Source organism: Anomalospiza imberbis, chromosome 6 (genome assembly GCF_031753505.1).
Source record: "Anomalospiza imberbis isolate Cuckoo-Finch-1a 21T00152 chromosome 6, ASM3175350v1, whole genome shotgun sequence".
NCBI lineage: Eukaryota > Metazoa > Chordata > Aves > Passeriformes > Viduidae > Anomalospiza > Anomalospiza imberbis.
In genome coordinates this window covers 49922029-49944554 of record NC_089686.1, presented here as the reverse complement: position 1 = coordinate 49944554, position 22526 = coordinate 49922029, and the positions used below count along the sequence as shown (strand labels likewise).

Genomic DNA, 22526 nt, shown 5'->3' with positions numbered 1-22526 from the left:
CTTATTAGTGAGAAAAAAGCCAGGTGGTTTGTATGTAATTTCCAACATTACTATCATTCAGATGGACAAATAAAAAAAATTACAGTAATCAAAAGCAGACCTTTCAGCACATGTAATTAAATGAAAGCTTAATAAAGAATAATTTGCAAGAGCCAGATGTGCTTATGTCATAATTGTTGCTTTCTTTGGAACAATTTTTCTAATATAACAAGCCTCCACAGAAATGAAAGTTACACAATACTCTAAGTTCAGTGACTCAGTGGCGAGACAAACGCAGGAGGGAGGGGCAGAGTCACAGCTCAGGGTGACAAATGAAAACTGTTGTTTATTTGTTTGTTTCCACCCCTTTCCAGTACCACCCAGGAACTACAAAAGGATCACAGATTAATGTTTTGAAATTAGTGGTGTTTAAATATTTTAAATATTTTGGCTAAGGTACAAGGTTTTTTCCTATGCTTGAAGGAAAAAGATTGAAAACAGAAAAAAAATCCCAGCTATTGGTGAGGTTCTGGAGAATGAAAATGAAGCCTTTCACACAACAGTAGGTGTTTTTTTTTTCTCCTAATAATATGATCTTCTCCCTTTTAGAATGTTCTTGAGGTCAACCTTTGCTTGCTTAATAGGATGATCTGCTTACATGAGAGTAAAAAGCACATTTCACAAACTTTTGAAATCCTGCACATTCTCAGCTCAGGAATAATCAGGCACTGCACTATAAAAGAGATAACACAATAAATTGTATGCAATTTAAAGACAAAACCCAACAATTATAAAGGCTTTCTCAATATTCTGTGGTTTGTCCATAAATATTTTTCCTTTATTTTTTTTTAACCAATTGAACTACTTCTTCAACTATCTGAAGAAAAGTACTTACACTTTACTAACAGAAGACTAAAACTGTTGTACTTACAGTACTGTGTGTTGCACTTTCAAAAGTGTGAAAGGAATTCTTTGTAAATAAACTCATATTTATTAAAGTTCAAAAGAATTTCCTTCTCAGGTAAGCCATCAGGGCACAAAAATGTGGGGTATAAATTATTCTTTCTACAGTATTCCATTTTTCATAGAAGATAAAACTTGATTGTCAATTGTGGCAACTAAAACAGTGTGGTGGGTTGACCTAGGCTAGCTGCCAGTTGCCCAGCCAGCTATTCTCTTCCTCCTCCACTTCAGCAGGATGGGGGAGAAAATAAGATTGAAAAGCTCATGGGTCAACATAAAGACAGGGAGATCTCTTGCCTGTTACCATCACAGGGAAAAAAACCAAAACAAACAAAACAAAATAAAACAAAAAAAACCCACTCGGCTTGGGAAGAATTTATTTATTCTAATTTACAATAGAGTTGCCTGGCAAGAAGCAGAGATAAATACTAGGGATTTATCCCTGCCGCTTCTCCTTGAAAATTTCTTGAAGTGATATTTCAAGATCAGTACAAAGTTAGAGACGTGACACCAGTCAGAGCAGGACTTGATGGTCATCTGTGTCCCACCAGGACCAGCAACAGAAACACCCACAGCATTTGGAGGATTAACATCAAGAAAAGTGGACTGTTCTACTGACTACCTAGGAAACTGTTTGATTTTGGAAATGCAACCAGGAAAAGTAGAATAAAATTAGAACTTTTCACCACTCCCCCTCTCAGGGTGTTGAGGGCTGTATTGGCTGTAGTGCAAGTCCTGTCAGGAAGAAATGTTTCTAAGGGAAGACAGAAAAAAAGAAATTTTGTCATTTTTATATCTGTATGTATATATAAATCATGACTGGGTTATTCCAAGGTCTCAGGGCTTGCTTTAGCCTGGCATTTCTATAAATTTATTTTAAAACATAAAAGCAAATGTATAAATAGTCAACAACAATTTGCTTTCTGCTTTGCTTAAAACAAAGCTGTTCTACAAGCAAGTACAAATACTGCAAGAATTCACACCAGCACTAGCAACATTGCTGGGTGGACTGGAAAGCTGTATAAGTTTTAAATACCAGTTTGTACGGGGAGCTAGCCAATGTGGAAAAATACGTGCATGCCACCATTGCAGGGGAAAAAAGGGATATTTTTGCAAATACCACTGCTGTGGCTCAAAATGGCAATTTAGGACCTCACATTGAGATGGTCAGATTGTGAAGCTTCTATTTGCAAGACTGAGGAGAGGAATAAAACCCAAAGATTGAATGAATGTTGACTGTTGGTTTTTAAAGCACAAAAGAAAAAGCTTCAATGGAATTTTTTCAACTGAAATTCTTACCTGCAAACTATTTCACAAGTAAAAAAATTAAAATACCTTAAATACTGAAACATATAATGTTTTTGATCTATGCCTATCACATAAAGAGAAGAGCATTTCATAATCCTTATGCTAACCACTGACTCAGGAGGCTCTTGATTACAAATTAGATATTCAAAAACATTAAGTATTCTTGATTGTTTTAAGAAGCCTTAAAAATGTATAGCCTGGTTTTTATTTTTTTCTCAGAGGTCAAAATGTTAGATTCTTACAATCCAGTTCCCAGCATATAAATAAAAGTAATGCTCATTTTGAGTTCCTCAGTGTTCCTGAAATAGTTAACAATTTTTAAGCCCAGCTTATTTAAGGTATATAAACAAGGATACAGCTTTGTGGTTTTCAGAACCAGGCTTCTTCTAATGTCAGATTTGACGCCTAAGGGTGGGATTTTGAAATGCCACAAGTGTCAGGGCAATGGCAAGTCAAGTCTCACATTTAAGTACCTATGAACTAACAGGCTCACAGACTTAAGCATTTGTTGCTAAAATTCTATTTCAGCTGTAAACAACTAAAAATTCAAGGGGAATTTATCTAAGTCACTAGGAGTCTGAATGATGTTCATCTACTTAAAAAAAAATTCAGACAGGTAGGAGAGAGCTGTACTCAGCATGTGCACAGAACAGCACAAGAGTATACTGATTTTTTTACCTGGAAATGATGGAGTTCCCACTAAGCCTTTGTTAGAGCTTAGAGCTATTCAAGAAGAATTGAATAACAAACAAAAGTAATAATTCTGTTGTGATGGTGATGGTGTTTTCTGCTTCAGAAATTTCCTACAGAATCCGATTAATTATTTCTATTTCACTTTTCTTATAAAAAGTGTCATTCACAATCTAGAATTTATCTAAAAAGCTATGAACTAATAATAGGTCATCTTGACTGATCAAAATCTTAAAACCTTTTCTAATGCCATCTAAATTTCAAAATGCCTTTGTGAGACATTTTCATAACACAGAAGCATAATGGCCTTCACTGCCAGTATTCATTCATACCTTGCCAGAAGACAAAGGCCTTAGGCTCACACATTGCTCTCTAAAAGTTTCAACATTTTTTCATTTATTTTTTTCAACTATCTTTCAATAATCAAAACTCTTTCATTAGCTCAAGCCCCTTTCCCTATAACCGTTGTCTTGCACATAGGTCTGTGACATTCCTGGACACATTCTCTGCCAAATAAGACTGAGCAAGGCAAATAAGAACAGAGCAAAGCTTTCTCTGCATCCAACATTTTCCCTTTTTTTTGCAGCAGGAATATTCATACTTATCTCTTAGGCTGCATCATATGAGTCTAAGAGAATAAATAAGAGTTAAGAATTTTGAGAATCAAATGTTACAGAAGTGGCACATGGCAAGGAAAACAGAATGGGGCATGGAATCATAGATAGAATCACTAAAGTTGAAACAACCTCTAAGATCACCAAGTCCAAACATTAGCCTTGCTCTGCCATGTTCACCCACTAAACCATGTCCACAAAGTGCCACATCCACATCATAACCCTTTTACCAAGGGCTTGTCAAGGACAGGCCCTATGGAAAAATTGGTTTTGAGAAGATACTTCAATAAAGAGTAAGTGCTCAGCTGCTTCACAGAAGAGAGGGAGCTTCTTTAGTTGTACAATCTCAGGGAGCAAATGGAGAGACCAGTTCCACTCATATATGCAGGAGCAGAAAGGCAAGGGCTAGAGACATTTCAACTGACTGTGATGAGGGAGCATTTGGTCACAGCTGCAGGGATATAATTCAGATGTTATTTTTGCAGCAGAATTCTGAAGAAACTATAAGAAAGCCATGTGTGAAACATGGAGATAAGAAAAAGAGTGGTTGCAATACTCAGTGAAGCAGATAAACAAAGTGTGGCTGATGAGGGCTGGCCCAGCACAATAAAATGCAATGGGTGTACTTGGAAGATGCATCACAAAGAATTTCAGTGGAAGGTGGCTTGCTTGAAGTAGAAAAAAAGGATCTGTTCTCGAAACTTTCACCCTTTTACTTTCTTTTCTCGGGAAAAATGCTAATTTTTATGAACCCTGATTAATTCTGAAGTCTTCCATTACTAAAAATGGAAGCCCTATGTTACATCTTCAACAAATACATTTGCTACAGTAAATGAAACTGAACAATAAAGCTACTGAGAATCAAGTGAGAATCCTTATTTGTCAGCATTTTAAATGAATTGTGCAAAGCTGAAATATCTTATTTATAGAGATGAAAGTTCAGCTATTTAGACAATGAGTAATTTGGTTTCTAAAGATGAAAAACTCTAAGGAGTGACTGCAAGTGCTGTTGAAATCCTGCACTACAAGAGGTAATGCAGTTATTTTTTCCATAGTATATTTAGTAAGTAGCATTGCAAAGCTATAATACCAGCATTTTCCTTCCGAGCACATAACAACCAATAATAATACTTAGAACTATCTGATGACAAATGGTTTTTACAACTTCCCCAAACCAGAAGCATCTTTATTATTTCCAGCACACATTTCTGAAAGGAAGCTACTGCAACAAAAAAATCCCACCTTCAGTGGGACTGCTTGCTTTTAATTATTGGTGTAATGGTGTTTGAAAAAAATTTAATGCCAAACAGATTAAAGGAAAGAGACTTTCAGTTTGAAAAAGTTTTTCTTTTGTTTGGAGGAAGAACAGATTAGTGTTCACACCCATGTTTTGGCTGTCACAGATAATAACTATGGAAATAAAGTTTAAGTGCTGACCTGAGCCGAGTGTCACTGGTATAACCCTCAGCAGTTCAGGAAAGTAGTGTAGAAGCAGGAATATCCTACCCCAAAATTTCAGACACATCTTAATCTAAGTTCAAGAACTGCTCTAAAGTAATATCAACTGTACTCATTCCCTCCAATTTTTGTATATAAATATAATATTTTTTGTATTGACATGTCTTTTGCACCAGATATGTTGTGTTTAACACTGCATTTACTCTCTACTCTACTACAGCACCAAGGTAAGAAATGAGATTATAGGCTTATGTGTATATATAAGAAGAAAAAAATCCCCACCACCCAAAAGGGTTGCTTTCCCTTTGTTTTAAGATTCTTCCTATGCAGATGCTCACAATAAAAGTTGGTCTAACAGAAAACAACATCCAGAATCACAAGACAGCCTAAGTAACCCATCAGCAGCTTAACCATGTGGCAAACCCAGGGGCAACTCAAAGGCAGCTACGGCCTGTGGAATCTGCCAAGGAGCCAGATGCCATCACCACAAAAACACCTTCCAAGGCTCAGCATCTGCGTCCCAGAGAGCTCTGCACACAAAAGGAGGAGGAGGAGGAAGAGAAGGAAAGGTGAACACAAAAGGAATTGTACATATACATGAAAGCAACATTTAGTTGAATTTTAAAAACTAAAACTTGGAAAAATCAAAGCTTTTGCTTAAAAAACCAAAATCCCTTCAAGACTGAATGTTTTAGGCCAGATGTCTTTTTTTTTTTCCTTTTTTTTTCTCTTACCTGTTAAACCAGCGTGTTTTATAAATTTATGATGATGAAATTTAGATGTCTCAGAAGCATTTCCTCAGTTTTTCTGAGAAAAATGCTAACAAAGAAAAATAAGGTGAGTTTTACAGACCTTTTAGGACTGTGTGTCAGACTCTCATTTTCACATGTGCCACCACACAGATAATAAATAGATTAGTATTTAAGAACCAACAAGTATGCATCATCTCAACTAAGAATTTTATTCTGAATAACTGAGACTTATTTGGCTCTACATGGGTATATCTGAAAAAGCATTGATCAAGCACAGCTACATGAAATTGGAATAAAAATTAGGGAAAAAGTGTCTAATTTAGAAGTGTGATAAATAAAAAGTAATAATTATTGAAATTACTTCTGTTTCTCTACAGAATCCAAGTGTCATAAAGACATGCATAGCTTGCTTGTAACAGCACCATTTTCTCTTTCCTTGTTTTCTCATATCTAACGTATCTATATATACGTTAGATACATAACGTTCATATTTTAAACGTATATTTTATTTATGGACACAACGTTCTGATTTTAAACACCCATAGATCACTCTCCTGCACAGTCAGCTCAGCATTAGAGTGTGAATATTCTCTACATCTTCCCCCAATACACCAAATACCTTTGCAAAAAGGCAGTGAGGTGCAACACAAACAGGCAGCTAATGAATTATCATAACTAATGTCATAATAACAAAGATTGTTGCCATGATTATTTATGCGCTTGCTGACTAATGTGCTCTCCGATTTAATAAAGCCCAATATGTGCAAACAAACTAACTGTATTTGTGAAAATACAAATAATACATTTTGTAGTCACAGGCGAAGTTAGAGGTGTTGAGTTTTCCCTTTACATTGATCTGTGCATTGAAAAACATTCTTTCTTACCTCAATAATCATTTTACCAGTTATTAATTTTCATTCACTCCAGAGCCTTTGGCTTGCTTGTTGTTTTGTTTTTTATTAAACTATTAGCACCAGTAATTTCAGCGTCTGTCAGTTGCTATTGTATATTATGTCAAGGGAAATTTTTGTGTGGCCCTAAATTCCCCTCAGTTTCTGTCTCCTTAGGAGAGATACATGCCTGCATTGCTTCACTCTCAAGCAGCAAAATAACAGTTACCTAATTTCACCACTGAGTGTCTGCCGGTCCCAACTCCTTTCACTGACCACAAATTCTTTGTACTGGTTCAGAAAAAGAAAAATCACTCTCATCTCTCCGGCTGTCCTGCTGTGGCTAATGGCCAGCCCAAACCGAAAATAAAAGAATCTCTCCACATTTCAGATACTGCAGCATGTATTGTTGTAGTACTGCAAAATAACAGCTTTATTTTGTTAAAAGGGTCTAACTTTAAGTGGACCATGGAATATTTATGGCTCTCAGTAGTCCTTTGAAAGAGTTATCTTATGTTTTTATGCCGATCATGGGTCAGAGGTTCAAATCAGCACTTCTTTCTGTCACTCCTTATATGTTTTACTATAATTTACAGCTCAGCAAGAGGACTCATAAAACAAAAGTGTCTATTTTACTTCAGCAACTAATTCTAGCTAATCAAAGCTTTCCAGCAAAACAACCCAGCATGAAACTCTGCGTGGAAAATATGCAGAGAACAAAGCGTTTTGTCAAATAACACATCTCATGATGTAAACACATATGTCTCTTATAGGAAATTTTATCGCTTCCACATTATCGGCACACAAAAGGAGCATTCTTGTTGCAGACCTGGTGTGACTGTGGAGCCATCGTCATTGGAAACAAGAGCCTGATTAGGTTCCCACACAGATATGAATAGATTTTCTTTTTTTAGTGTAATGCTGCTGTTCTTATTTCTTAAACAGACTAGTAATTGTGGCTGTAAAAACAGTGGATTGTGTTTGGACGACATTTGTTTCTTCATATTTTTTTTAGCTACCCAATGACACCAATTATCCCATATGGTTGTCCTCTTCTGGAAAGTCTGAGTTAATCCACAGCTGTGAAGATGAAGACGCACCCAGCAGGCTCTAAATCTGGTGGGTCTCTTGTCTGTTAATAAAGTCCACAGTCTGCTGGACAGATGTTAAAAGGATCTGTATAATAAGTCAGTGATAAAGACCCAGACTTCTTCTGAGGAAAATAATTAGCCAAAACATATATAGTCTTCATAGTTTTTCATTTTTTACTTCATCTTTTGTGGAACAAAATTTGCCTTACTTCATAGAGGAACCCCACAGCACATACAATAGGTCCTGCTCAAAATATAAATGGACTAACAAACCACATTGACATGTGTTCTGAAGAAATGATAGATCTTTTTGTCCATGCCCCAATCTTGCTTGCTGTAGGTCTTGCACTATTATTTTAAGTTTGGGCTCATTCATCATAATATGGGGGGAGCCTGAATAGGTATTCTCACCTATAAAATATCTATCTAAATTTATAATGTGAGGGGAAATGCAAACTGAAGTATTTTACTAGGTTTTTGTTCAAAGTTATTAATGTTGCCTTTTCTAAAATAAAGGGTCTATGGGTAATAATTTCATCTCCAAGGGTCATACTGATTTTCTGGGGGGAAAACAAGCAAACTAACAAAACAAAACCCCAAAACAAACTGAAAAACAACAACAAAAATCCGCATAAAAACAAACAAACAACCCCAAACAAACAACAACAACAACAAAAAAACCACCCATCCCAAAAAACACCCAAACAAAGAGAAAAAAAAGAAAAAACACCCAAAAACACAAGGAAAGACTGTGGAATAAGACACCTGCAGCAAAGTCCATGTTTAGAGCCTTACTCACTTTTTCCTATCCCAACCTTTTTGTCACAAACATCCAACCCCAAAGTCTCTCTCAGTTACAGTCATGTAAATTTGCAGAAATCCTACAGACTTAAAATACATGCACCAGTGCAATAAAGAACTAACTTGCCTTCAGGCATATGTGCATTAAGGTGCTCTTAAGATCACTTCTGTTTCGTTCTGTTTCGTTTGCAAGCTGTATTTCTTGTTCTTCTGACCTCGTCCTGCTTTGAGACAATGAACTAGAAATGGCCATCAAAACAGCTCTCTGTTTTGCTGCCTGAATGCAGGATCTCTCATGCAGGCATCACCCCTGAGATCAGATCATGCCCCTCGGAAATCAAATGGCTTTGATTTCATTGAATTATGACAAATAAATACAATCTCTCAGCAACTGCCTGTGCACAACCTATTTACTGTAAAGCTATGGACAAAGCCAAGAAAGAATGCTTAGAGCTCAAATGAATTATCAATCACTGCAAGTGGCTAAGACAATGTACGTAATTTGGCACCTGGCAGTTGTCTCTATAATACTGTGTTTGTTTCCGCTTAGGAAGTAAAGCTGATGGTTTACTAGTTTTACAGCACCTTGACAAGTTTTCAAGATAAAATGTCACCCCATCAACATATGAAGCTGCTGGGAATTTTTCATGAGACAGCATGAAAACAGTGAAAGAAAAGTTCACTTTCTGTAAAAAAAAAAAAAATCAGAAATATATCCTGAAATTTTTACACAACTAAATTTCAGACAGTACTTTAGATATTTTATATCACCATAGAATACATGTAACATTGTGTCTATTGAAAGAAAGTGACTACTCATCTTACAGTGTCAGCATGATACTTAAATCAGACTTTCAATTTTTTCCAGTGGCACTGGTTCAAAAATCTAATATTGTAAAGTATAGGTACTGATCCTCAGTCCCCTAGAGAGAAAACTAAATTTTTGCCATTCCAGAAAAGAACAAAAGGTTGGCCAAAAGCTGACAGGGGGAAGAGGGTAACAGCTACCAAAGCACACAAACAAACAAAACAAAGCAAAAACAAATTTAAAAACATATATACAGAATTGAAGGCCTTCTGTGTAAACATGGAGCTCTTTCTGAAGAACAATTCCCTTGCTAAGCCACTGACTGGAAGGAGATGCAAAAATCCTCACTGACTTGGCAGCCGTGTCACACCTCATTTCACTCTTTATTTTTTTTCCCCTTTCCAAACAGACTGAGGGTTGGTCTTCTGAGAATATGATGCTAAGCCACTTTTCCTGTAGAGTTTTAAAACTAGGCCTCTGAGAAAGGGTTTGATACAATTCAATGACTGAAGTAATACCTTTGTCCATCTGAGCATTAAATGGCCCATTGAAATACAGCTTAGTTAGAAAGAATTTCAGTAAATGGTGCTTTCTATTTTTTTTTTTTTTTTATTATTAGTAGTATTATTATTCCTTTCCCAACAGATTACAGCCTAGATCTGAAAATGCAGTTCAATCACTTTCGGTTGCCTCTCAGGTCAGGCCTTTAGCCAGTGTTAATTAAATATAACCCCTTCAGAATACTGGAGGTTAAATGACAAATAAACTGGTCTTCTTCAAATATTACCTCATGGTCTCCATAAAGCTGTATTATGTTTGGGAAAGCCCTTATTTAAACCATTGGTCTTAACAATAAAAAATTTACTGGGAGCAGGGAGGGGGAAAACCATGCTAAATGCTATTTTATCCAACAGCCAGTAATCACTAACATTAAACACCTATTTCCATGCAATAGTCTATGTCTATTGTGTTTAAATAACACACATCATAAAGGAAAGTGCAACAGCAGACAATTTAGGCTGTAGCAGCCCATACAGCAGAATTTTCGACTTGATAAAGTGAAACTATAAAGAGTCAATGCATAAGTCAGACAGCTTCCATACCTAATATCCTTCCCTGCAGCTATTAGAAGTTCACATTTTTGTCTCTAGTAGGCATGCACATTAGTTTACCTACAATTTCCTGTATTCAGTCACGTTTTGTTGTCTGTTCCCTACAATTTGACTAGAGCATGAAATTGCAAAGTAGCTGAAATTGTCGTTTTTTCATCTTAGTGATTTTAAATTAAAAAAGGAGGTTTTTCTGCAGGCTATTTGTTTGCTGCTTTGTAAAAAAGTTTCCTAAAGTATTCATAATAATTTTTCTATCAGGTGAAAGCAAGCTTTTGAACACATGGCAATTAGTCATGTCTTTTTGAACATGACTTTACCATCAATACTCCTCCTTGACTATCCCTTTGTCCCAAGATTCCTTAGAAGAAAGCAACCAAGCGATAATTCAGCATTATTGCTGCTCCAGTGCACTAATCGCTTGAAGCGCAGCGAGGACCCTATGTTTACTGCCACGAGGCTCCTCCAGCCTCCCGGCCCGAAGCAGGCTTCCCAGCCCAGCAGCATCCAGATGTCAGGAGGAATATCCAGGTCCTGATGCAGCATGCTGCTCCCATTCCAGTATGGCCCAAACATCTGTTTCATCTGCTGGCGCCCAACCTGCCGGATACGCGGAGGTTGCCGCACAAAGTAGGGGAGTGAGGGAGGCCAGGAGTGAAATGCTGCAGTTACACAGCTTGCTGTACATGTCCCTAAAAATTCTATATCAAGCAGATATCAGGAAGGACAATGTGATAATATTTTTTTTAAAATAGCCACATTATACACAGCATATATTTATTATTCTGTCCTCTAGTGGGGCAAAAGCCCAAAACACATTAGCTTTTCATCTTACTAACTTCACTCTGGTTCAGTTCTTTGGGGTGTAAGAAAAGGACAAAAATAAAGAAAAGGACAAAAATAAGGAAAAGCACAGAATCACGCAACACAAAGTGCTTGTTATGGTTATAGCAACTGCTCTTTATAAAAAAGAAAAAAAAATAGCCAAAAACACAAAAATGAGACAAACTTAGACATCTCCTACATATTTATAATTTCCTATAGATAGTAACTGAGTGGCTCAAAAACAATAAGCATCTTTTGTCTAAAAGAAAGGAGTATGTAAACATTGACACTTTGTCTTGAGGCATGACAAAAACAGCAAACACTTTAGTTGATCTAGATTAAATTCTGACAAGGAATAAACGAATGCTAACTGTTCTCATATCTTCCACTTCGTGTATCTATTCTCTTGTATTTTCACTCGTGACAATAATGGAATAGTTGCCTGCTCCCATGCAAATTCTTTGAGTTGTTTATGAAAGCAAGATCAAAGCCCAAACTGCCTCTTTTTTTCCTGCTGTATTTTTCTCTAGAGGAGGACCTAATGAGAGGCTGTTAAAGCAGGAGTCTTGCACTCTCACAGTGCAACCTCCCAGCTCACCCTTTCCTTGGCCAGCCTGGGGACATAGCTCACCTCAGGAGCACAGAGGGTGGGAGGAAGTGAATTGTTTGCTCCCACCTCGGCATGGGGTGAGCACCTGGAGCCAGGAAGGAGGAACCATGCCTCAGATCTTCCATTTAAACCCTCCCACTCTCTGTGCACCTGAACAAGTCACCATCTTCCCTGTGCTCCCCCTGAAATGGATCCACTGCTGCTGCAATACCACAGGACTTGAACTAGGTGCATCTGAATTTAACCATCAGGTACTCCTAGTAAAGATAAATGTGGGCATTAATAAAACCACTGTTCTAATACAATATTGTAAATATCAAGAAAAAAATAATTCATCAAATATCTATTGTCATTCCCTGTGCAGGAGGATAGGAGAAACATCAGTAAAACCTTTCTCTTAAGCACAAATATTTACATTCCTTCATTTAATGCTGTCAGATGACTGATATGCTACTTTTTGATCACAATTCTCCTGTTATTTACCATGCACAGGAAAGAACACAATAGCCTTATCTCTGCGGTTCTCCCAGATTATATCTTGTACTACACATCTTGAAAATTTGCAAAATAATCTCTAACATTTTTTATTATTTTACAAAATAACTGTGAGACACTCTACTTAGATACCTTTGGTAGAAAGCCAGTCACAGCAAAGGACAACTGCATTTGCTTGAAAAAGTAATCTGAAGTTTCCAGCAGATTATGTTTTTCAAGAAAAAATGTGAAATGTTAAAGGTGAATCTGTATGTGATTTTTCTGTTTGCTACTATTAGAATTTGCTACTGGCATTTTTGCACCATAAATTCTTCCTAATAAAAATTGAGGATGGCACTAAAGATAACAGACTAGCAAGCTCACCTAGGAAATCAAGTAAGGACCAGGCAGCATGGCTCCAAACATACCTGCAAACAAAGACTCTGGTGTTTTAAACTCCTCTTATATCCAAAGAAAGTGAATAAGCAGTACTTACTTAAAGTAAAATATATCCAGATCTATCAGAAAAATATGAAAATATAACCAAATATAACCAGCATCAGAGCACAGTTTTTTTCATTCACTTTATGCTATCCTAGTATTACTTTCTCTGGTGCACTGTCAGATTATTCATAAAAAGAATTTTAAATGTTTTCTGGTATTCTTTCAGAAGCTTTTCCTTAAAACTCTGGGTTTTAGCCTTTACTGCTAATATGAAGTCTTTTTTACAATAAATGTGAGAGATCTATATGAAAAGCAGCTACCTCACAAATTCAGATAGTTTCACATATTTCACCTATAGAAACGTCTTCTGCACTAAAGTTAGAGTAAAAAGAAGGAGGACCCCCATGATAAGGGGAGAAAAATTATATGATTGAAAAGCAATTAATTACAGTAAGTTTGCTGAAGGGATGATAGCTATCAAAGCTTATCAAATTTTGCATTTCAGAATTTCTGATATTTCTTTCAAAAAACGTTAACACATAGATGGGCTTTGTGAAAAAAGTCAGGAGTTTCATTCAGTCTCATGTCAGCAGGATTACAAGCAATTATGAGTAACTGCTTGTTGAGCAGTGTGAAATGAGTTGGTGAATGAGTTTCCTAGTGAGCACATGTCCATGTCACTGGTATGACTGCCAGTAATGCAGACAATCTTAGCTGAAGGGGTCAAAAAACATAATTTTTCTCCTAATCCTATAGGAGATGCTTCTGCAATTGTTGCTTCTAGTGTACACATTCTAGGTCTGTCACCATGGTGGCACACAGGAAAAATGAGGCATAAGCAAGAAAAAAAGGAAATCAGGACATGGGCGGGGGGAGGGGGGGGAAAGAAGGGTAATAAACCTTGTTTAGATATATCTCATAAAGTCTGGCATAGATTGGTGGGTTCATTCCCTCTTTGACCATCCAGATGGAGAAATTGTTCGACGTGACGATTGCAGTATTTCCCTTGCAGAACTGTGCAGACACAGAACAAGGAAACTGAACACTCACCACTGCTAAGCACTCCGAGAGGCAAAAGCTCAACAATTAAATTCCTATGTGCTCCTATGACAGGATAACAAGACACCAATAAATGGGTGCATGTCAGGGAAAAGGAAAAATCCCATTTAAACTGCCTTTCTCAAGTTCCACATCTGAATCCCCATCTTGTGAGAAGATGCTGAGGCAACTCTACATTTAAGAGCTGAATATTTGAAAGTGCTGCTTGGGATTTGAGACTGTGATATTTTCTTACTTTTATAAGAGAGATACTTCCTGTGTTCCATTCTACAATTTTCACCAGCAAAAATGGACAGAAGACAGGGATATAATAAATATATACTGGCTCTACTGACCAGGAGAAGCTTTATCAGTCAGCTGGGGCACATCTGGGAAAAAAAGTCACTCAGGTGCATCTCTAGCATCCCATTCAATTAACATACCATTAAAAATGGTTTGTCCCTGTTCAGCCTGCTGCGTTACCTGATAAGTCAACATAGTTAAAATGTATATTTAAATGCAGAAAACAGTGAAATGTTTTCTTTGTGAAGCAGAAAACAAGCCCTGCTTACAGGTATTTTAAAGCATTAGAAATAATTGTGCTTTACAGGTTGCTTAGCAGATCGCTCAACTGATCTTTTACCATATATTTTGAACTTTCATGCACCTTCAAGGAAAATTAAATAATTTCCTTATAGGAAGTACACACAAAATTATGCAAAACATATTCAAATGGTGCTTATAAAAATTACATCTAAGAAAAAAATTACATTTGCACCTCAAAACTAGGTAACTGGGAACTTACTATTATAAATTCATTGGAAGTTGATGTATTTTACACCAGTAAATGTGAATTTGGCATAAGATTGCTGTGCTTTCTGAACTCCAGTGGGTGTGATGATACTTCAGCAGCAGTGCTGGGACTGGGTTAAATAGATTATGAGGCCTGAACAGCCCTCCCCTAGGTGCTGAAAACAGCAGCAGAAGAGAGGGCCTGTATAAGATGAATTACCCTGGACAGTTCACAGAAGTGTTATTAAATAACACTGTAAACTGGTTAAACCTGGTGACTTGTTCTGTGTCTAGAGCATAGCACCAATGATTCAACTGCAGTGAAAGGACTTTGCCTGTTTGATTTCTCACTTCACTTCCAAAAATGCCAGTGGACCTGACAGCACGCTCTCACTATTCCTACACCTGAAATACTTTTCCATTTGTTTTCATGCTTTGCTATAATTCATGCCCAACACCAAAATACATGCCTTATAAAATCTACTTCACTAGATTTTGTGACAGATCCTTTAAGTCTCAAATAATTCCTTAATACTGAAATTTAAGCATGATGTGTTTTCTTCTTGTACTCCTGAAGATGCTCCTCTGTCCTGTCTCTTTTTCAGGATTGACATGCAAACCTTCTGGTATGCCTCCAGCCATATGTAGCCTTCATGCTAAGTCTGAGGAATAGATTAAACCAATACTCTCTAGTTAGGACACTTTTCTAGTTCCTCAATCATATGGATTCTAAAAACATCACAGACCAAACACATTTTAAACAAGCAGTGCACTGAAGGCCACACCATTCATATTTCGCCATCCGTGAAGCCTCTTCAACTTGGTGATAGCTCTATCTACACACTGGTTTGATGAGTTTTATCTCGTTTTCTATGAATTTCCCTCTTTTTTGGACTGGGTCAGTGGGAGGGCATATGCTCTTCTAATCAAAGACCCTCAGAAATGAAGCAGGTGATGATATCTTTTGGGTCCAGGCATCTTCAATAGAAATGTTCTGTTTGCTTCGAGCACACACGTGTGTGTTAGTTTACATCAAGAAGCTCTAATCTAAACCACCCTTGTTATTAGAAGTTTTAGTTCAGATGAAAGGTAAGTTTTCTTTTTCTCCATCAATTAGTCAGGATGGAATGATAATACTGGCATATATTATTTTCCTTTGTGCACAGACCTAACTTAAAAGACATTGTTGTCTTTAATCTGGCTCCTGCTTAGTTCCTAAACAACCAAACATGTGAACACCATCACAGGAAGAAATCCTTCATGTTTGTAATTTGTAGCCAAATTAAGCGGCTTGCTCTATGGTTATCAGAAGTATAATAAAATTCCAGAAACATACTCACTTGCAGCTAATTCCTGTAAGGCACACACCATATACATTTCTAGAAAGCTTGAAGGAATCCAACTGCCAGCTCAGAGTATGCCCCACAGTCAACCTATTCCCCAAAGGGATGCCACAGTTTTAAAAGAGATTTAAAAAACGTGCTCATCCCCTGATGGCACTCTGTAGTACTGGTGCCTCTGGTGCTCTGTCAGTAAATGCAGCAGTAACTTATTTGCTTCTTGCTGGCTTCTGAGTGAATACATACCCCAGGGAGTCAGCTTTGCAAAGCACAATGATTTTAAAATAGAGCATGGGCTTTCAGCACGGGGCAGCCAGTGGTTAAGGCAGCAAGAACGTCTTGTTGATGCTGGGGGCTCAGCCTCTCCCAGTCACTTGGGCTCCAGCTGCTGCCTTGATATAGACTGAAGAGATGCAGGAAACCTCCTACCATCCAGCCCATAAGCATGATATCCTTTTAAACATACAAGTTTCCTGATAAGTGAGTTGATGTCTGTGCCACTTAGGATCTCAATGGTAAATTCTCCCAGGGATAGCATATGGGCCTGGAAGGCAGCTGTCCTGCTTGGTGAGATCTAAGGGTGCAAAAGGTGGGAATCATGCCAGCAGCCTCATCCCTAGCTGCCAGATTGAAAAGTCTTCTCTCTTGGGAGAGAAGAGCAGTTGCAGGACAGGAGCCCTTCCCAAGCTGGAGGAGGGGTTGGGCATCTGAAGGGAACAGAAGGAGAGCTGTGCCAGGCAGGTTGACAGTCTGGTGGCCACTGTCCATTCTGCAGTGGGAGGAAACAGCAGCCCAGGAATGAACCTGGATTTGCCTAGAACTGCTACAGACTATAGGAACAGTCTCTCTCTTAACATTGTTATAATTTTTTTAGTAAATAGCATGACACCATTCCAGTAGGCAAGAAGGAGTGTAACAAAGACACGCTGTTTAAAGCAGTTATTGGGGGTGCAGGGCATGATATGGGTGAGAAACAGCTCTTGCAATGCTGCTGCACCAGGCTGATTACCCACCGGCTCTGTTTGTTTGTCTGTCCATTTTTGCCAACTAGAAGGCAAGAGGGAGACTCCTTTTCCCTGTGATGTTACTGGGGGAGCTAGGAAAATCCTCCTGGGGAAAAAATTCATCATAAGTGATATTTTACTGCAAAAAGTCTCAATTTTGATGGCTTGTCCTTTCCTGATGAAAATCACTTTGCCAGATAATTCAGGGCTGAAGATGAGAAGGAGTAGGAGAAGATAGAGTACTAAGAAATTCTGCAAAGAAAGGAGGTCATATGGTAAAATATTGACTCCATGACATCATTTTCATTGATACTGCCACTGATATAATTCAACTTGATAATACAGATATTACACACAGAGACAAACATTCAAGTAGGCAAAGGCACAAGTATAACTATTTCATTGATTTTAATTAAATTTTCCTGAGTATTGCAAGGTTGGCATATTTTTAATTTTATTTCCATTAAAGGGCATGCTTGGTCTCTCAGAGCCTTAATAAAATCTTCTTTCGACCTCTCTCCTTTCTCTGCTACAAACTAAATTTCTACATTTGAGAAGGACCAAAATATGTAATTTACTACTTCCATATGCTGAAATTTGCACACACCATCCCCTTAATTTAGACCACTATTCACTGTATCATAATAAGGAACATTCTGTTAAAATATGTCCACCTAGAGCTCAGTAGTCTTTGAATGCTAGATAAAATCATTCTATAAGGCTAATGAAGACAGAAACTCTGCCTGTAACAATATTAAGTTTGTTTTCTCTAGTGATTTGAAGAAGTGAGCAATCTGTCAGTAATACATTGAGGGAAATTACTTGTCTTGTAGGAATTCCCGCTGACAGTCACTCACTCACAGTGCTGACCCAAACATCTACCTGCTGACAAACAAATTGCAGTGTCTAACTTCGAAAAGGTAACTAGCTGTTTTTAATTTTTATTGGTCTCACCAAATCTCTCTCATATTTACCCAATCCCCATTCTTCGCTTTGTTAAAAAAAAGGGGGAAAAAAAGAATAAAGAAAGAAAGAAAATGGAAAAGCCCATGGTTTTTTTGCATTTGAAAAAATTATTACTGCCCACATCCAAGAGTGTTATGTCAGATAAAACTGTTAAACTGTGTCTAACCAACATTAAGACTGGCAGCCCTGCCAGTGACTGACTGGGTGAGTGAACACATTACTGAGACAGCATTGTAGAAATTAATTTTCTTCAATAAAGTGATTTTTAAGGCTCATATATTTCACAATCTAAACATATGTCACTGTTTCATAAACAAAATAAATGGATTAAAATAATACATTACCAATATGCTGACACATGGAGATATTTTAATTAGAAATACTTAAGCTGCGTGATATTTAACTGCTATATTTGTTGAAGAGGAGCATGCATCATTTAGTAAGACATAAGGCAGGTACATCACTTTGCATGATGTGGTACCAGAGTGGGACCAAATCACCTCCAGTGTGAGCTCTCACTATCAGATCACATTAGCCCTGCTGAAAAATTGTGTTAAGGATTCAACAAACAGAGGAGACTCCATAAGAGCAGCCGTCCACTAAAACAACTTCTTCATTGAAATACTAAGTCACCCAGATTCTGGTTCCTGAGAATAATATCTCTTCATAAAGGGACACGTTTAACAACTTGGCTATTTAAAGGCCATATTTACATGACTGTCGCATTACATTGGCCTCTTTCCTGCATTCTTCTTGACTTACTTTGAGGACCAGCACTAAAATAGCTGAGGAAAGCAAATGTCAACTATGCCCTGAAATTTATACGTGTGAGAGAATTGGAATAAGTAGAAATGTAATATATTGTTTACTGTACCAAATGCCCTCTGTCCTCTAAAGGTCAAAAGCATTGTAACCTTGGAGTTACAGTTTCTGATTGTTCCCAGGGTTAAATACATTATCAAAATTAATGGTTCAAACTCCTCAACCTTCAGATATATGAGTATTCATGCCTCCATCTGCTGAACTGTTCAACTAAAAATAGCATTCTTTGGCCTTCCCTCTACTAATATTGTGCCCCTGAGGCAGGCTATGCAATGCTTCAGCAGTACACTGGATCTGCACACAGCACTATATAAAAGGCAATTTACTTTGTCTGCAACTAGAAGAGAGTATGGAGGAGTGGGATAAAATGGGAGGGCAGAAAAGAAATATGCAAATATGTGTTTAGTTTAGTTTTTTGGGGTTTTTTCGCCTTTTTTTTTTTTAACTGCATTATAAAAACTCCAGGTTCCAAGAACACAGCTGCAACTATAGCTAAGATTCGCCAAGGTTCATTAGTGCTATAAGAGATAAATTCTGAAGGACAAATTACACAAGTAGTTTGGGGAAAGAGTTATGAACTAAAGCTTTTTTATTTTGCTTTTTTTCCCTACAGCTCACTTTGTTTAGGAATAACTCCAGCTAGCATCATTGTAATGCTTCCATTCCTATCAACAGTTTATCAGTCGTGGTTGAGAGAGTTGAGACACTTCCTTATTTATCTCCTAGACAGCTTTGTAGAAATATGTAAGAATGAAGGCAGGGGGGATTTATAAACACTAAATGGCATATAGTAACATTCCTTGTTTGAAAGTAAGGACATACAGGTGCCACATCTGCCACTCGCAGTAACTAGATTCCTGCTACCAGCAGCATGAGAGCTGGAAAAACCCATTTAGTGACCAAGTCCACTCATTTAGCAAGATTGCTGGCCACACATCTCTAGGATCAGTTAATATCAGTGCAGCCATTTGAGAGCTTGGGAAAAATCCAGGGAAATGGGAAAGGGGGAAAACTCTAGAGAAGGTGTACGTGAAGAGGAGCAAAAAGAAAACTATCAGTTGGTTTTACAGTTCATACTGATTAATTAAAGCAAGAAGTTTTTGTTACACACGGGTATCAGAACTGCTTCACATGCCACAGGTGTGCTTGGTAATAAATCTGCAAACTATTCACTGAGGCTGGAGGGGTGAACAGAAATAGCTTGTTTTTTTCTGATCAGACTATACCTAGGAGAACTGTTCCCTCACCATCCAGATCCCCTCTCATGCCAAGAGTACTAACAAGGCTTGGTCCTGTCATGCATATTATTTAAATTTTTGGCTGATTTATTGAGGAAACTGGTGAGATGGGGCTGAGATGTCAATGGGAAGTATGGAACACAGAGTTTTATGTCTTTTTGTCAACAACATCGTAAATGACACCTTCATGAGATCAGTATACAGATCAAAAGAAACTATCTGGTATCAATTCAAATAAGAGCAAGCCACCAATTCAGGAACCTAGACTGGCATAGAAGTGTGGTAGTCACTATTTCACTTCAGGATACTGAAAGCCACAAGTGAATATTAATGGTATTTGCCATGAGCTGATCAATGTGATCAAAAATCTAAAGAGAAGATGGGTCAAACTGGTTGGTTGCTGAAGGAGAATTTTTATTTTTTTTTTAATCCATTACCCATGAAAGTCAAACTAGTTACTTGGGAAACTGCTGTACATGATTTCAGTAAAGTTTTTTGTACTCATATAGATACATAATCCACTGGTGAACACAAATATAGAATTCGGAGAAAGTATATTTTTATAGATAAATATATAAGACAGACAAGTCATTAATTAGCAATTGCCCTCTGTAGAAACATCCTCTGTTAAATAATTGCTATTGTTACATAATGTACCTCGTACCTAGTTCTCTGTTCTATGAGATTCAGAGCTTGCATAGAAGTGGCCCTAACACACAATAGAACAAAAATTTGCTGCTACCTCCTACCTAGAGCATGATCATCCAAATAAAAGAAAACATAAGTAGAAAAAAAAGGGGAGATTACAAGATTGAAGCTGGCAGAATTTCCTTAGCTGGATACAGATTATAGAAAATAATTTTGGAATTAATAATAATGCCCTGGTAAAGTTGAAATGTTAGAGCTACTGCAAAACTCTTTTACTTGACATAGCTTTCCTTCCCCAGGTTCTCCAAACATGAATATTACACACACACTCACATGTAGAAACAAAACCAAACCTGCAAATAAATTAGCTATTTCTCCCACTGGCTGAAAGGAACAGAGATTAGTTTTGTGATCAGTATATTTAAGCACTTGGGAAATATTCAGATACCATGGTCACGGCATTCACATAAATAAATAAGTGGGTGGGGTGCATGGAAGAAAAGAAGCAGAAAAGAAAAAGAAGGGGGAAGGGAAGCAAGGGTGGAAAAATGAGCTGAAATGCCATACCCCTAACAGTCTTCATGACGCATCAGGTATAACAACAAATTCTCTCCAACAAACACACCCAAATAAGTGCTCATTTAGGAAACACAGAGAATTGACACAAAGATAAAATTATTAGTAGGAGTAAATAAAATTTAGTTCAGGCACTTTAACAATCTGATGAGCAGGTATCAGCCTAAGGTTAAGTGTTCTGTTATTTAAGCTCTTATAACCATGAAACATTAAAGGTTTTGAAATCCCATAGAGATGAAATTCAAACAAAATAGAAAGGGGGAGAAACACACAAACAAAAAAAGTCTTTTACAGCAAATATGTCTAAATGGAAATTCAGACCCCCAAGCCTGAATGTTCCTGAATTGACTAGCATGCATTTTTGGTGGTTGTTTTCTCTCTAATTGTTCTCGTTATGTTTAACAACTCAAGTCTATAATTTCTGCAAATTAATGAAAACACATTATTGCTGTAGGTTCAGATCAAGTCTGATGTGCAAATATGTGGGTCAAGTTACAAATGGCTCATGTAAAGAAAAGAAGTAGGAATGTCTGTGGTTTAGATCCCATTTCTTTGACAGTTGAACAGTTTTCATCCTTTCCTGCCTTGCAGTCTTGTGTAGGCTCACTATTTGTTTTAGTGCATTTCAAAGGCAGCAAAAATAGTCTCTCTATTCACAAAGCTGATTTCTGCAGTATTTTCCCAAATAAAGCTAATGAGACTTTTGCTTCAAATTCAAGTAGTCAAATACTGACTTTCAAAAGATATCTGCTATTTTTCTTTTTGAGAAACTTCCCTTTGGTTTCAATCCTGTCCAAGGTATCGTCTTAACATCACGTTATTATGACCCGAAACTATTTTCAGAGATCTTTGCCTGCAGAGACAAGTTGTTCTCTTTTCAAATGTTGATTTGAGGTTAGGTCAGACCTAAGCTCAAGGAGTCTTTCTTATCAGCTCTGGATCATCAATGAACAGGGGTCAATGAACAAGTTCTGGTCACATTTTCACTTATCCTAAGCAAAAAATTGGCAAGAATATCATCATAGGGTAAAGAGGAAAGGATTTTAATGTGCTTTGACCCCTCTGGAAAAAAATTAGATAATCACAGAAAGGTAGGCAAAGTAGATATTTAGATATTAACATGGCAATACTTTGCTACTCTAGGCACAATTTATTCCTACTTTGCTTCTGAACCCGACTGTAACCTAACTCAAATAGGGGTTTCAAAGGTTTACTTGTAAATAGTTACATGCATCTTTAATGGCCTTTCCTCTCATGTTCACTGTCACTTTCTTTCCACACATTTT

General features: G+C 37.3%; 1 protein-coding gene across 19 annotated transcripts in view; it reads right to left on the bottom strand.

Annotated features, from left to right (window-relative positions):
* SOX6 (SRY-box transcription factor 6) overlaps positions 1–22526 on the bottom strand; it is a 370313-nt gene that overhangs the window by 68267 nt on the left and 279520 nt on the right. The gene's annotated exons all lie outside the window — the stretch shown is intronic.